The sequence below is a fragment of the Lepus europaeus genome, chromosome 14 (assembly GCF_033115175.1).
Source record: "Lepus europaeus isolate LE1 chromosome 14, mLepTim1.pri, whole genome shotgun sequence".
Taxonomy (NCBI): Eukaryota; Metazoa; Chordata; class Mammalia; order Lagomorpha; family Leporidae; genus Lepus; species Lepus europaeus.
This window is the reverse complement of record NC_084840.1, coordinates 52,076,093-52,088,725: the sequence shown is the minus strand read 5'-3', so window position 1 is coordinate 52,088,725 and position 12,633 is coordinate 52,076,093.

Here is a 12,633-nt window from a genome sequence, read left to right as displayed (position 1 = left end):
CCGCCCCGCCCTCTCCAGGTCTGTGTGGCCCCTCAGTACCCGCCTCCTGGGCCGGCCCGGCCCGCCCTCCGGGCCCCGCCCAGCTCCCTGGAGCCGGCCCCGAAGCCCGCAGCACCTCCTGCACCCGCCCGGCCCTCTGCAGGTCAGTGCCGCCCCTCAGTGTCCCCACCCCGCCCGCCCGCCCAACCCCTTGGGGCCGCTGCACCCTCCCGAGCCCGCCCAGTCGGCGCCGGTGCCAGGTCGCCCGCTCCCGGGGCCCTGGTGATTGGTCCCCACGAGTTCTGGCAGGCGGAGGCAGCCGAGTCGCTGTACATTTTCAGAAACCCTTAAATGAAGGCAAAGCGAAGGCTGGGAAGTCGACACCACTCTAAACATCGGTGGGAGTGGCTGGGGAATTAATGGGCGTGTTACTTTGGGGGCGACTAGTTAGAGTGGGAACCTGAGGCCATCAGGAAGCAGAGAGGGTGCGCAGGGATGGAGGAAATCACGTTCGGGACGTCACTCCGTAAGCAGGATGTCAGGCACCGAGTCTCCCGGCTCACGTGGCCTGCAGGAGCCCAGTGTGAGCCCTTGACTTAGAAGCCTGTCTAAAGCTGTGTCACAGTGGCTTGCACCCTGAGGGACAGCCTGTTCAAGAAGAATGGTCCGCAGAGCCTTCCAACTTAGGTAAACCTGACCCCTCGCTTGAGTCACACACCTGTGCTAAAAGTAGTGCCATGTGTCTAACAGTCCACAACAGGGTTCCTAGGGCCTTCCTCCTTGAACCTGGAGCAGCGGGATTCTTGGGAGTGTGTCCCCCGTCTGGTGGTTCTGAGCAGCACACAGAACTTGAGTGACAAGCACGTATTTATGTAGAAGGTGAAGGGGCTGGAGTTGGGGCACAGTGGGTTGAGGCACCGCCTGCAGCCCCTTGCCTGTTTAGTCCCAGCTGCTTTGCTTCTGATCCAGCTCCCTGCTAATGCACCTGGGAAAGCAACAGAAGATGGTCCAAGTGCTTGGACCCCTGCCACGCACATGGGAGACCTGGATGGAGTTCCAGGCTCTGGCTGTTGAGTCCTCTCTATAACTCTGCCTTTCAAATAAATAAATAAATCTTACAATAAATAAATAGAAGGTGATGGAAACAAGAACTAAGGGAAGACCATGAAAGAATTGGACAAAAGAACAACACCAGGCTAGTGTTTGACAAAGAGGGAATGGCTATATGGGGTTGCTATCTTAAAAATAAATATATAATGTTGGATTTTTAAGTGAGGTTCTTGGGAGGAAAACTCTTAACAATCACCTTGTTGAATTAACGGTATAACTAGTACTCAAACAGTACTTTATACTTTGTGTTTCTGTGTGGGTGCAAACTGTTGAAAAATTTACTTAGCATATACTAAATTGATCTTCTGTATATAAAGATAATTGAAAATGAATCTTGATGTGAATGGGATGGGAGAGGGAGTGGGAGATGGGATGGTTGCTGGTGGGAAGGAGGTTATGGGGGTAAAAAGCCGCTATAATCCAAAAGTTGTACTTTGGAAATTTATATTTATTAAATAAAAGTTAAAACAAAAATCACCTTGCCCTTGGGAATCTTCCTGTAATTAATTTCCACTGTACCTATTATCTTACTTCAGCAGTTCTCAAAGTGTGGTCCATGAACCCTGAAAGATCCCTATACTCTTTCAGAGGATTCACAAGGTCAAAACTGTTTTCATACTGGCACAAAAATATTAGATTTTTTTCACTATGTTGACATTTGCTCTAAAGCAAGGGTGCGTAGCACAACTCAAGGCAACAATTTCAAGCCGTAAAGGTCTTCAATGTCACACAGTTGGAGTAAAAGAAAAAATGACAGATTCATTTTTAAATGCCCTCGACAAAGCAGTAAAAATCATCTACAGGTTGGGGCCAGCAATTGTGGTGTAGTGGATAAAACTGCCACCTGTGACGCCAACATCCCATATGGGCACTGGTTCGTGTTCCTGCTACTCCACTTCCAATCTAGCTCCCTGACAATAGCCTGGGAAAGCAGCAGAAGATGAAGTTCCTGGCTCTTTGCTTTGGCCTGGCCCAGCCCTGGCTGTTGCACCTATTTGGGAAGTAAACCACTGGATGGAAAATCAATCTCTCTCTCGCTCACTCGCTTTATAACTCTGATTTGCAAATAAATAATCCACAGGTTTATATGACAAAATGGGAAATGTGTACAAAGTATGTTTGCTGCATACTCATGCGTAATGGCAGTTTTAGGAAAATCACTTGGCTGATTGATTCTTTGAGCCTTATGACTTTTTTTCATAGTTATGGAACATCATTTTTACTTGAAAAAATGACTGATAAAATTTATAGTTATTCATACTTGAATATTAGAAAGACTTTTTTTCCCTAAAGATTATTTATTTGAAAGGCAGAGTTGCAAAGACAGGAGGAGAGACACAAAGAGAGAACTTCCATCTGCTGGTTCACTCTCCAAACATCCACCATGGCCAGAGTTGGACCAGGCCAAAGTCAGGAGCCAGGAGCTTCATTTGGGTCTCTTATGTGGGTGCAGGGGCCCAGGGACTTGGGACACCTTCTGCCACTTTCCCAGGCACAATTAGCAGGGAACTGGATCAGAAGTGGAGCAGCCAGAACTTGAACAGGTGCCCATATGGGATGCTGACATTGCAGGCAGGAGCTTTACCTTCTTTGCCACAGCACTGGCCCCAAAAGACATTTTCTTGGAAATGAACAAAAAAGGTCTGTTTTCCACAGAAAAGCAATGGCAATATTTATTGTCCATGTTAAAGTCTAAGCTTCTGAGAAAAAAACAGAATTCTGGGGAACTTGCAGCTGCTATCATGAACTCAATAACTTTCCAAATATAGCACTTTCAGTCTTTGCTGATAAGATTGGTGGTAATAGGAATGAGTATGATTTGGAGAGGTTGGGTAATGAAATGTGGTGACATCTGGAAAACCAATATAGCTCAGTGTACTAATATTTGTCAAAACACCAATGACATTTTTGGTATCACAATGACATAAAATAAAAATGACATAAAAGTAAAAGGTTTAATCAAAGTGAATTATGAAATGTTCATTGTTAATGGCTTCAGATCCCACACTGCAGCTAATCTTTGACTACCGTTTTTTGAGTTTTGGTGTGGTATCCAAGAATATCCACTTTCTTAAAAAAGATTTATTTATTTATTTATTTGAGAGGCAAAGCCACAGAGAGAGCAAGAGACAGAGAGAAAAGTCTTCCATCCGCTGGCCCAATCCCCAGAGGGCTGCAACTGCCAGAGCTAAGTTAATCTGAAGCTAGGAGCCAGGAGCCTTCCCCGGGTCTCCCACGTGGGTGCAGGTGCCCAAGGACTTGGGCCATTTTCTACTGCTTTCCCAGGCACAGCAGAGAGCCGGATTGGAAGAGGAACAGCCAGGACTCGATCCAGCACCCATATGGGATTCCAGTGCTGCATGCAGAGGCTTAGCCCACCACGCCACAAAACCGGACCCATCTATTTTTAACTGAAAAGGTGATTAAAGAGTAGTAGTTACCTAATAACAGGGGAGAGGGAGAATGGGAGGTAGCCTCAAGTATCAACGGGTAGCAGGAGAAGTCTGTGTGATGTTGGAAAGTTCTGCATCTTGACTGTGGTGATGGATACGTGAATCTGCACATGTGATAAAGTCACATGGAACTAAGCACACACAAATGAATGCATGTGGAATTCATAAAATGTGGTTAAGATTGCTGGGTTTTACCAATGCTGATTTCCTGGTTGTGATATTGCAATTATGCAAAATATTATCATTGGAGGAAACTGGGTGAAAGTTTACAAAATCTCTCTCTGTATTATTCCTTACAGTTGCTTGTAAGTATACAAGTATCTCCAAACAAAAAGCTTTTAAAAAAACAGCTCTGCCTTTTCCAACTGCATATCTATACAAGGACAGAATTTTCCCATATACTTCAACCAAAAAGATATTTTGGAACAAGGTAAGTGCAGAAACATAAGCAAATACAGCTGCATTCTATTTATCCAGACATAAATCGATTTGCAAAAATATTAAGCAATGCCAATCAACTTACCTATATATTTTACTTTTGGAAAAAGCATTCTCCAGAAACAAAATGGGTCAATTGTTACCATGTAATGGGGTTGATTATTGTTACATTGAAATAAACCTACAAATAAATATTTTACAGATTTCCAGTTTTAACTTCCATCACAAAAATTGACAGTGATAAAGCCTACACACAAAAACTCTTTGGAGTAGTCACTAGTTTTTTAAGCACTTACAGGGGTCCTGCAATATAAAAATTTCAGACTTTTCCTAGGTGAAAGGAAGATAATCAACTCTGCTGATAAAGCTCTTTTTTAAACAGGGGTATCAGATTGTTTGCTCAATTCCATGCAATACTACTGGCCAGTAGAGACAAGGATGGACATTTAAGCCAGATGTTGAGAAAGGTAGTGAGTCTACAAAATTAAAGTAGTCTCTTGCGTTAACCAAGAACACTTGGCTTTCTCCTCAGGACTTCCGCTTAGACAAGAAGACTATGGGCCAAGAGTGCAAGCAGATTTTCCCCTCTGCTCCCTCCTGCTTTGACTTGTTCCTGTCTGAAAGGAACAATAGTAGCTAATGGCAAAAAAAAAAAAAAAAAGTCATGCATTTCACAGGAGAGCTAATCTGCTCACAGGGACAGTCATGGCTTTCTGCAGATAGGAAGAAGAGGAAAACATTGCCCCTAGAATCTGTGCAGAGAACTCTAATGTTTAAACCCCAGCTTCAGAAGGATGGAGGGAATACAGTTTACAGTGAAAATCAAGAGAGGTGCAGGCTTGCAGATGGTGAAAATTGATCTAGAGCTGCCCTTGCCATCAGGGGCCTTCCCGGCTGGAGTCACAGGTAAGACAGACAGATCTGGGGGAGGGGCAAGGGAAAATATTCCCTCAACAACTATGTGCATGAAGTCTTCCAAAAATGGAGAAATCTGGAGAATACAAAATATTTCCTTCAGGATGGGAGTTTTGCTTAGTATTTAAGGGCACCCACATCCCACATCAGCATGCCTTGAGTCCTAGCTCCAGGTCTGCTCCCAGTTCCAGCTTCCTGTTGATATAAGCCCTGGGAGACAGCAGGGAATGGCTCAAGTAGTTGCCTCTTTGCCATCCATGTGAGAGACCCCGATTGAGTTCCAGCTCCCAGCTTTGGCCTAGTCCAGCCCCGATTTGGGGAGTCAACCAGTAAATAAATCAATTGTCCTCTCTCTCCCCCCCCCAAATAAATTAATTAAATGTTTCTATTAATTTTTAATGTTTTCCCAGACCTTCATATTGCTAGATGTAAAACAACATTTTAGAAAGATGATTAACTTTTTGTGAAGATTGCCCTTGTTAGGTTCTGTTAAAAAGCACTTTGATCCTGAAACTTTGAAAAGGCTGGCTGTCATTATTGACTTTGTATTACCTCTGGGAGATTGTGCGTGTGCATCTGTGCAATGTTTTGCCTGCGTGATACAACTTGGTATAATTCATCCTTGACTACTAAGCAGTGCAAGAAGGTGTGATTAACAGCATGGATCTGCAAATAGACCTGAGTTCTAGTCTTGGCTCTGTCATTATTTACTGCATGAAATCCAGTGTTTGTTCTTCAGTTGTCCCCTCTGCAAAATGGAACAAGACAGTAGTGTCAGCCGCATGTTGTTGTTTTGAAGATTCATTAAGCTAATGTATTAAAGCATAGCACTTCATTGATGCTGGCAAGTGTTAGCTGTCATTTTAGTATTAGTTACCATTGTAGAGGACCATTAAAATAGAAAACTCAATAGAAAGCATGTTAAGCATACTCATCCTCCCCCTCCACCCCCCCTTTTTTTTTTGCTTACTGTTGGTATATTCCCTATAGGGAAAAGTCAGTTTCATTGTACCAAAAAAAAAAACTCAAAAATTTCCACAGGATACTCTGAATCAAAAATTGGAATGGAAACTTCCAGGTCTCTTCAACATATCACATCTAAAAATGCAAGGCTTTTTCTGAAAACCAAATTACATCTGTGTAAGACTCTGCCTTTTTCCTGTTGTTGCCAGTCTTTTTATTCATCATGAACAATGCTACAATAAAACTAAATCAGAAACCTAGCAATTTTATTTGTAAAGGAGATAGAACAGAATGGGCTCATCATTAAATCCTCTTTTGGATGTCAAAAACTCATTTAGGTATTTGGAAGGAAAAGGTGATCACAGCAAAGCTCCCTGTCATGCTGGAGCTTGTATTTCAGCAGAAGTAGAAGTAAAACTGTTAAAACAAATAAATCACCTAGCGTGTTAGAATCTGATAACTGCTGTCTGTACAAAAATGAGAAGGAAGACTCGTGGACGCATGGATCAGGAGTTGGGGTGGTGTGAACAGTAGTGTGCTGGGGCATTCAGTTGGGCACACATTGTTGCCTTGAAATATGTGCAGAGACTTGAAGGACAAGAGAGATTTGGACAAGCAATTATCTGGAGAAAGATTAAGTGAACGAATACCACAGGGGAGTATTCTGACTCTCACATTCTCCAAACGCCCAATGCATTACTTCAATTCTGTAGTTGGTTAACTATAAATGAATGAATGAAAAGTAGGATAAAGTTCTTTTGGAATATCTTATGATATTGTAAATTTGCCATTTCTCTTGAATATTATCCTCTAGCTTCATTTTTATACTTTTGAAGATGAGCAGCGGTGAAAAACGATGAAAAAAACGCAAAAACAAGGTTGCATTTATTGGCACCTATTGTTGAGTGTCTAAGCTTTGAATTCACTCTGTGTGTCTGGTCACTTTTTTTTTTCTCAAAGTTTCAACTGGCTTTCAGCTTGAGATGGAATAACCCTAAATTTTAGAGTTCTGTAACTTTAATCACTGGAGAAAGCTGGAGCCCTGCCTATCCATGCTCAAAGTTACAGATTAAGGCCTGGATTGCTAAATGAACAATGAATTACTTCACTGAGTAATGCAACAATGTAAAAACCTGAGTTGTCCCAGAAAGACAATATCTAGTTTAAACCCCTGATGATATCCCTTCTGAAGTAAAACTACCAAGCTTGTGACCTTGGACCTGAGATAGGAAGACTACCATTCCTCTCTGACTTACCATTTTTGTACATTTGTCCTATCAAAATTTAGTTGTATTTGCTTTACAATTTACTGGGCTCTTTTGAAATGTAATGACCTAATTGTTTACAACCTGCTAAAAATATTAAACATAGGACACAGGATACAAAGAAACTTAAAAAGAAGAAAAGATCAAGTTATCCTCCTAAGGTCATGGTGAGTAAGTTGTGGGGTGGCAGTCTGTGCTTGTTTTGCTTTGTTGCTACGTGCCAGCAGCTTGCCATGCTACCTGTTTTGGCGACTGAATTTACAGTACCCTTTTGTCTTACTCATTCCACGAAAATGATGATTTCCTGCATATCAGATCTATTTTAGAGATTAATACTCCCTTTAGGTAGACAGAGACACAGAACAAAAGGCAAACTTACACCACTGACTTTTCATAGGGAACTCCCGCTTTTGTTTCAACTCTGCCGTCTTTTTAATCCATATATAAAATTAACATACCCCCGTAAAGAAAAACGAGGACTATGATAAGAAGACAAAATTAAACAGCTCCTTTGAACTTCCTAGAGGAGAAACACTAAATAAACATGAACACTTTTTTTCTGATCATTGTATGTAGCACATGCTAATTCAGAATTGTAGTTCAGCTTTTTCTCATGGAGTAATCTCTTTTTTTCTCAGTCTTTTAAAGTGTTTCTTAAAATTTCTTCAGAACACTGCAATAATCTAGCTGACCTCTCCTTCCCTCATATATAAATATAGAACACATTCAGTTGCAACTACATTGTTTTAATGCATTCCTGTTGCTGCTTTCTTGTGCATAAGTGATACGTTTTATGCCAAGAATCTCCATGACCTAAAGTCATAGCATAAACCTGATGATGTGGCTTTCCTGGTTTTCTGGGTGTTATTGTTACCTTAGAATGTTGTTTTTTAGTTTTGCTTTTCTTATCCTGAAAAAACAAATGACTATGAAGTACCATGTACATATAAAGCATTGTGTTTGTGGTTGCTGCTGCTAATCCCAGACTTATATGAAGTATCCCTGAAGTGTCACTTGATAATATTGAGAGCTCAATGAGTGAAAACTGCCAGAAAGTATCTCTTTCAGAGGTATTTTTGTATCTGAATATTCTCTTGGACAAACTGGTTTTCTATGATAATAGTAAGAGTACTTTTTAAAAATATATATGTATTTATTTGAAAGGCAGAGTTATAGACAGAGAAAGAGAGAGAGAGAGAGGGAGAGAGAATGTGGGAGAGGGAGATGGAGATGGAGAGGGAGGGAGAGGGGGAGGGGGAGGGGGGGAGGGGGAGGGAGAGGGAGAGGGAGAATCTTCCGTTTGCTGGTTCACTCCCCAAATGGCCCCATCAGCCAGGGCTGGACCAGGCCAAAGTCAAGAGCCAGAAGCTTCCTCTGGGTCTCTCACATGGATGCAGAGACCCAAGTACTTGGGACATCTTCCATTGCTTTCTTCCTTTCTTTTCTTTTTCTTTTTTTCTTTCTTTCTTTCTTTCTTTCTTTCTTTCTTTCTTTCTTTCTTTCTTTCTTTCTCTTTTTCCCTTTCTTTCTTTCTTTCTTTCTTTCTTTCTTTCTTTCTTTCTTTCTCTCTTTGTTTCTTTCTTTTTCTTTTTTTGACAGGCAGAGTGGACAATGAGAGAGAGACAGACAGAGAGAAAGGTCTTCCTTTTCCATTGGTTCACCCCCACAGTGGCCGCTGTAGCTGGCACACTGCGGCCACCACACCGCGCTGATCCGAAGGCAGGAGCCAGGTGCTTCTCCTAGTCTCCCATGGGGTGCAGGGCCCAAGGACCTGGCCATCCTCCACTGCACTCCTGGACCACAGCAGAGAGCTGGACTGGAAGAGGAGCAGCCAGAACAAGAACCTGTGCCCTTAAGGGATGCTGGTGCTGCAGGCCATGGCTTTAACCTACTGCACCACAGCTCCAGCCCCAAGATTACCTTTTAAAAAATCTCAGCCTACGAGCTATAGCTAGTCTAGTAGATAAGGTGCCCATGTCCCATAGTGGAACAACTGGATTCTGGACCCCATTCCAGCTCCTGAATCCAGCTTCCTGCTAATGTAGACCCTGGGAGGCAGTGGTGATGGCTCAAATCATTGAGTTCCTGCCACTCACATGAGAGACTTGGATTGCATAACTGACTCTGGGTTTTGGCCCCCACCCACCTGGCCCTTGTGGGCTACCACAGAATGAACCGACAAGGAGCATTTCTCTGTCTGCTCTGTCATTGTCTCTGTCTCTCCTTTTCTCTCTCTCTCTTTCTCCACCTCTTTCTTAAATTAAAAACAAAACAAAAAAAAAAAAACTTCAGCCTAACTCTCAATGATTTGAAATGAAAAATCCTGGAAAAAAAAAAACAGTAGCAAATGTAGGTATTTTTGAATAGATACATTCTGACCCCAGCTTCCATTTATATAGAATATTTATTCTCTTTAATGCTTATCTTTAAAAAATATTTATTTATTTATTGGAAAGGCAGGACAATAGAGAGAGGGGGAGGGAGAGAGGTAATGGGCGGGGGGGTTGAAGAGAGAGAGATTGAGAGACATCTTTCTGTTGGTTCACTCTCCAAATAGCTGCAACAGCTGGGGCTGGGCCAGGCTGAAACCAGGAGACAGGAACTCCATCTGGGTCTCCCGCATAGCTGTCAGGAGTCCAGAGAGTTGGGCCTTCTTCAGTTGCCATCCAATGTGCATTAACAGGAAGCTGTATTGGAAGCAGAGTATCCAGGAATCAAACAGGCACTGCTTTATGGGATGCTGTGCCGTAATGCTGACTCCGATTCTCCTCTGCTTAACGTTAACTTAAGGACTCATAACCTTATTTTTTGCACCTAGATTGATACTAAGCCTGATTTTAAAAGTGAAGCTCATGTTCTTTTAGCTGCTTTAGTCTCTTGATTAGTTGCCTCCATCTTTTAATATTTTCCCTGCTTAGAATAGATGTGGAAGGAACCTAGGAAGCCTGATTCTAATTACATTTTTTGCCAAAATATTTTTAAAAGGTTGTGCATACAAAAGGAGAGGTTGGGCCAGCGCCGCGGCTCACTAGGCTAATCCTCCGCCTTGCGGCGCCGGCATACCGGGTTCTAGTCCCGGTCGGGGCACCAATCCTGTCCCGGTAGCCCCTCTTCCAGGCCAGCTCTCTGCTGTGGCCAGGGAGTGCAGTGGAGGATGGCCCAAGTGCTTGGGCCCTGCACCCCATGGGAGACCAGGAGAAGCACCTGGCTCCTGCCATCGGATCAGCGCGGTGCGCCGGCCGCAGCGCCCCTACCGCGGCGGCCATTGGAGGGTGAACCAATGGCAAAGGAAGACCTTTCTCTCTCTCTCTCTCACTGTCCACTCTGCCTGTCAAAAAAAAAAAAAGGAGAGGTTGAAGACTTAAATATCTACCTCACACTCCCTCTATTCTCCAGACACCTATTTTCCTGCTTGAGTCCATCATTTATATCTCTCCAGGGATAGATGAATATGATACATGTGGAGATGGATGTATTCAAGTATGTTTATGTTTATATATGTATGTTTACAAACACACATATGTTAACCTTACTGTTTTCATGTGCTGTAGGATTCTTCCACAACAGAACTTTTTTTTTTTTTCATCTTTATTTTATTTACTTGAAAGGCAGAGTTACAGAGAGAGAGGGAGAAACACACAGAGAGACTTTCTATCTGCTGGTTTACACCCCACATGGCCACAATGGCCAGGGCTGGACCAAGCTGAAGCCAGGAGCCAGAGGCTTCATCTGGGTCTCCTATATGAGTGCAGGGTTTGTTTCCTAGGCACATTAGCAGGGAGCTGAATTGGAAGTGGAGCAGTCAGGACTGGAATGGGGGCCCAAACTGGATGCCGGCATTGCAGGCAGTGGCTTTACCCACTGTGCTATAACACCAGCACCACAGCAGAACATTTAGAGCTGCCTTGGACTAAGCATGTGGCTTGGCAACTAAGATGTTATTTGGGATGCTTGCATCCCATATCTAAGAGCCTGAGTTTGAATTCTAACTCTGCTCCCTATTCTAGCTTCCTGCTACTGTGCACTCTGGGAGGCAGCAAGTGATGGCTCAAATGCTTGGGTCCCTGCCATCCAAGTGGGAGACCATATTGAGTTCTGGACTCCTGGCTTCAGTCAGGCCCTACTCCCCCTGTTGCAGGCATTTGGGGGAATGAAACATCCAGAGATCTCTGTCTGTTTCTCTTTCTGTCTTTTAAGCAAATAAAATAAATAAAAATTTAAAAATTTTCCTTAATGTTCCATAATATTCACTATATGCTGTGCTAGAATTTCTTTAGTGACTTCTTCTGATGGAAATGTAGGTTGCTTCCAATTGCTATCACCACCACAGTGTTTCCCTGAATTTCCCCATACACTTGCCTTTCGCACAAGTGTCAGCATGCAAATAGGATAAAGTCCTAGGAGTGGGCTGAGTGAGTCAAAGGGCATGTGATTTTGTAATTTTTTGATAGATTTGGCTAAATGACCTTCCATGAGGGCTGCAGCGTTTTACCCTCCCACCAGCAATGTGCTTCCTCACACCCTGCACAACAATGCATGGCATGGAACTTTTGTTTTTTACCCATCTGATAGACACAGCTGGTTTCCCATAGTTTATACTGCTTTTCTTATTGCAAATGACATTGCACATCATTTCCTGTTTGAGTCATTAGAATTACCCCTTTAATGAACTATCTATTGTTTCCTTTTGCTCATTTTTTTTTTTTGACGATTTATTTATTTATTTGAAAGAGTTACATAGAGAGAGAAGGAGAGGCAGAGAGAGAGAAAAAGAGAGAGAGAGGTCTTCAATCCCCTGGTTCCTCCCCAAATTACTGCAACAGCCGGAGCTGCGCCGATAGGAAGCCAGGAGCCAGGGGCTTCTTCCGGGTCTCCCACGTGGGTGCAGGGGCTCAAGGACTTGGGCCATCTTCTACTGCTTTCCCAAGCCATAGCAGAGAGCTGGATCGGAAGTAGAGCAGCCGAGACTCCATATGGTGCCCATATGGGATGCTGGCACTAGAGGCAGTGGCTTTACCTGCTGCACCACAACGCTGGCCCCTCCTCATTTTTCATTGGTCTTTATTCATTGGTTTTTTGTAGGTCTGTGCTTACTGAATAACTTACTTGGGTGTCTTAGATGCTAGATGAATATGTTTTTCCTGGTTGGTCTAGAATTTTCATTCTTTGTGGATGATATTTTTATGTGGATGTTCCATTTCCTTTCCTTTCCTTTTCAATGTAGACTCTCTGGGTCATAGTCTAAATGTCTTTCTCAATGATTTTCCTCTATCTACCTAACCACTTCCTGGCTCTCAGATGCATTTCAATGACAACTCTACTCACTGCCCACTGCCATGGTAGTATCTGCTAGCACTATTCCTTCTCATTAATACTCTTTTCAGAATATTTCTAGCAATTCTGCTTTGCTTATTTTTCCACTCTGAAGACAAACTAACTTCATGCATATCAGCAGCACCTAAATCCAGGCATGGAGCGTAAGCTGAACCTTGGAAACTCATGGTGCTTCC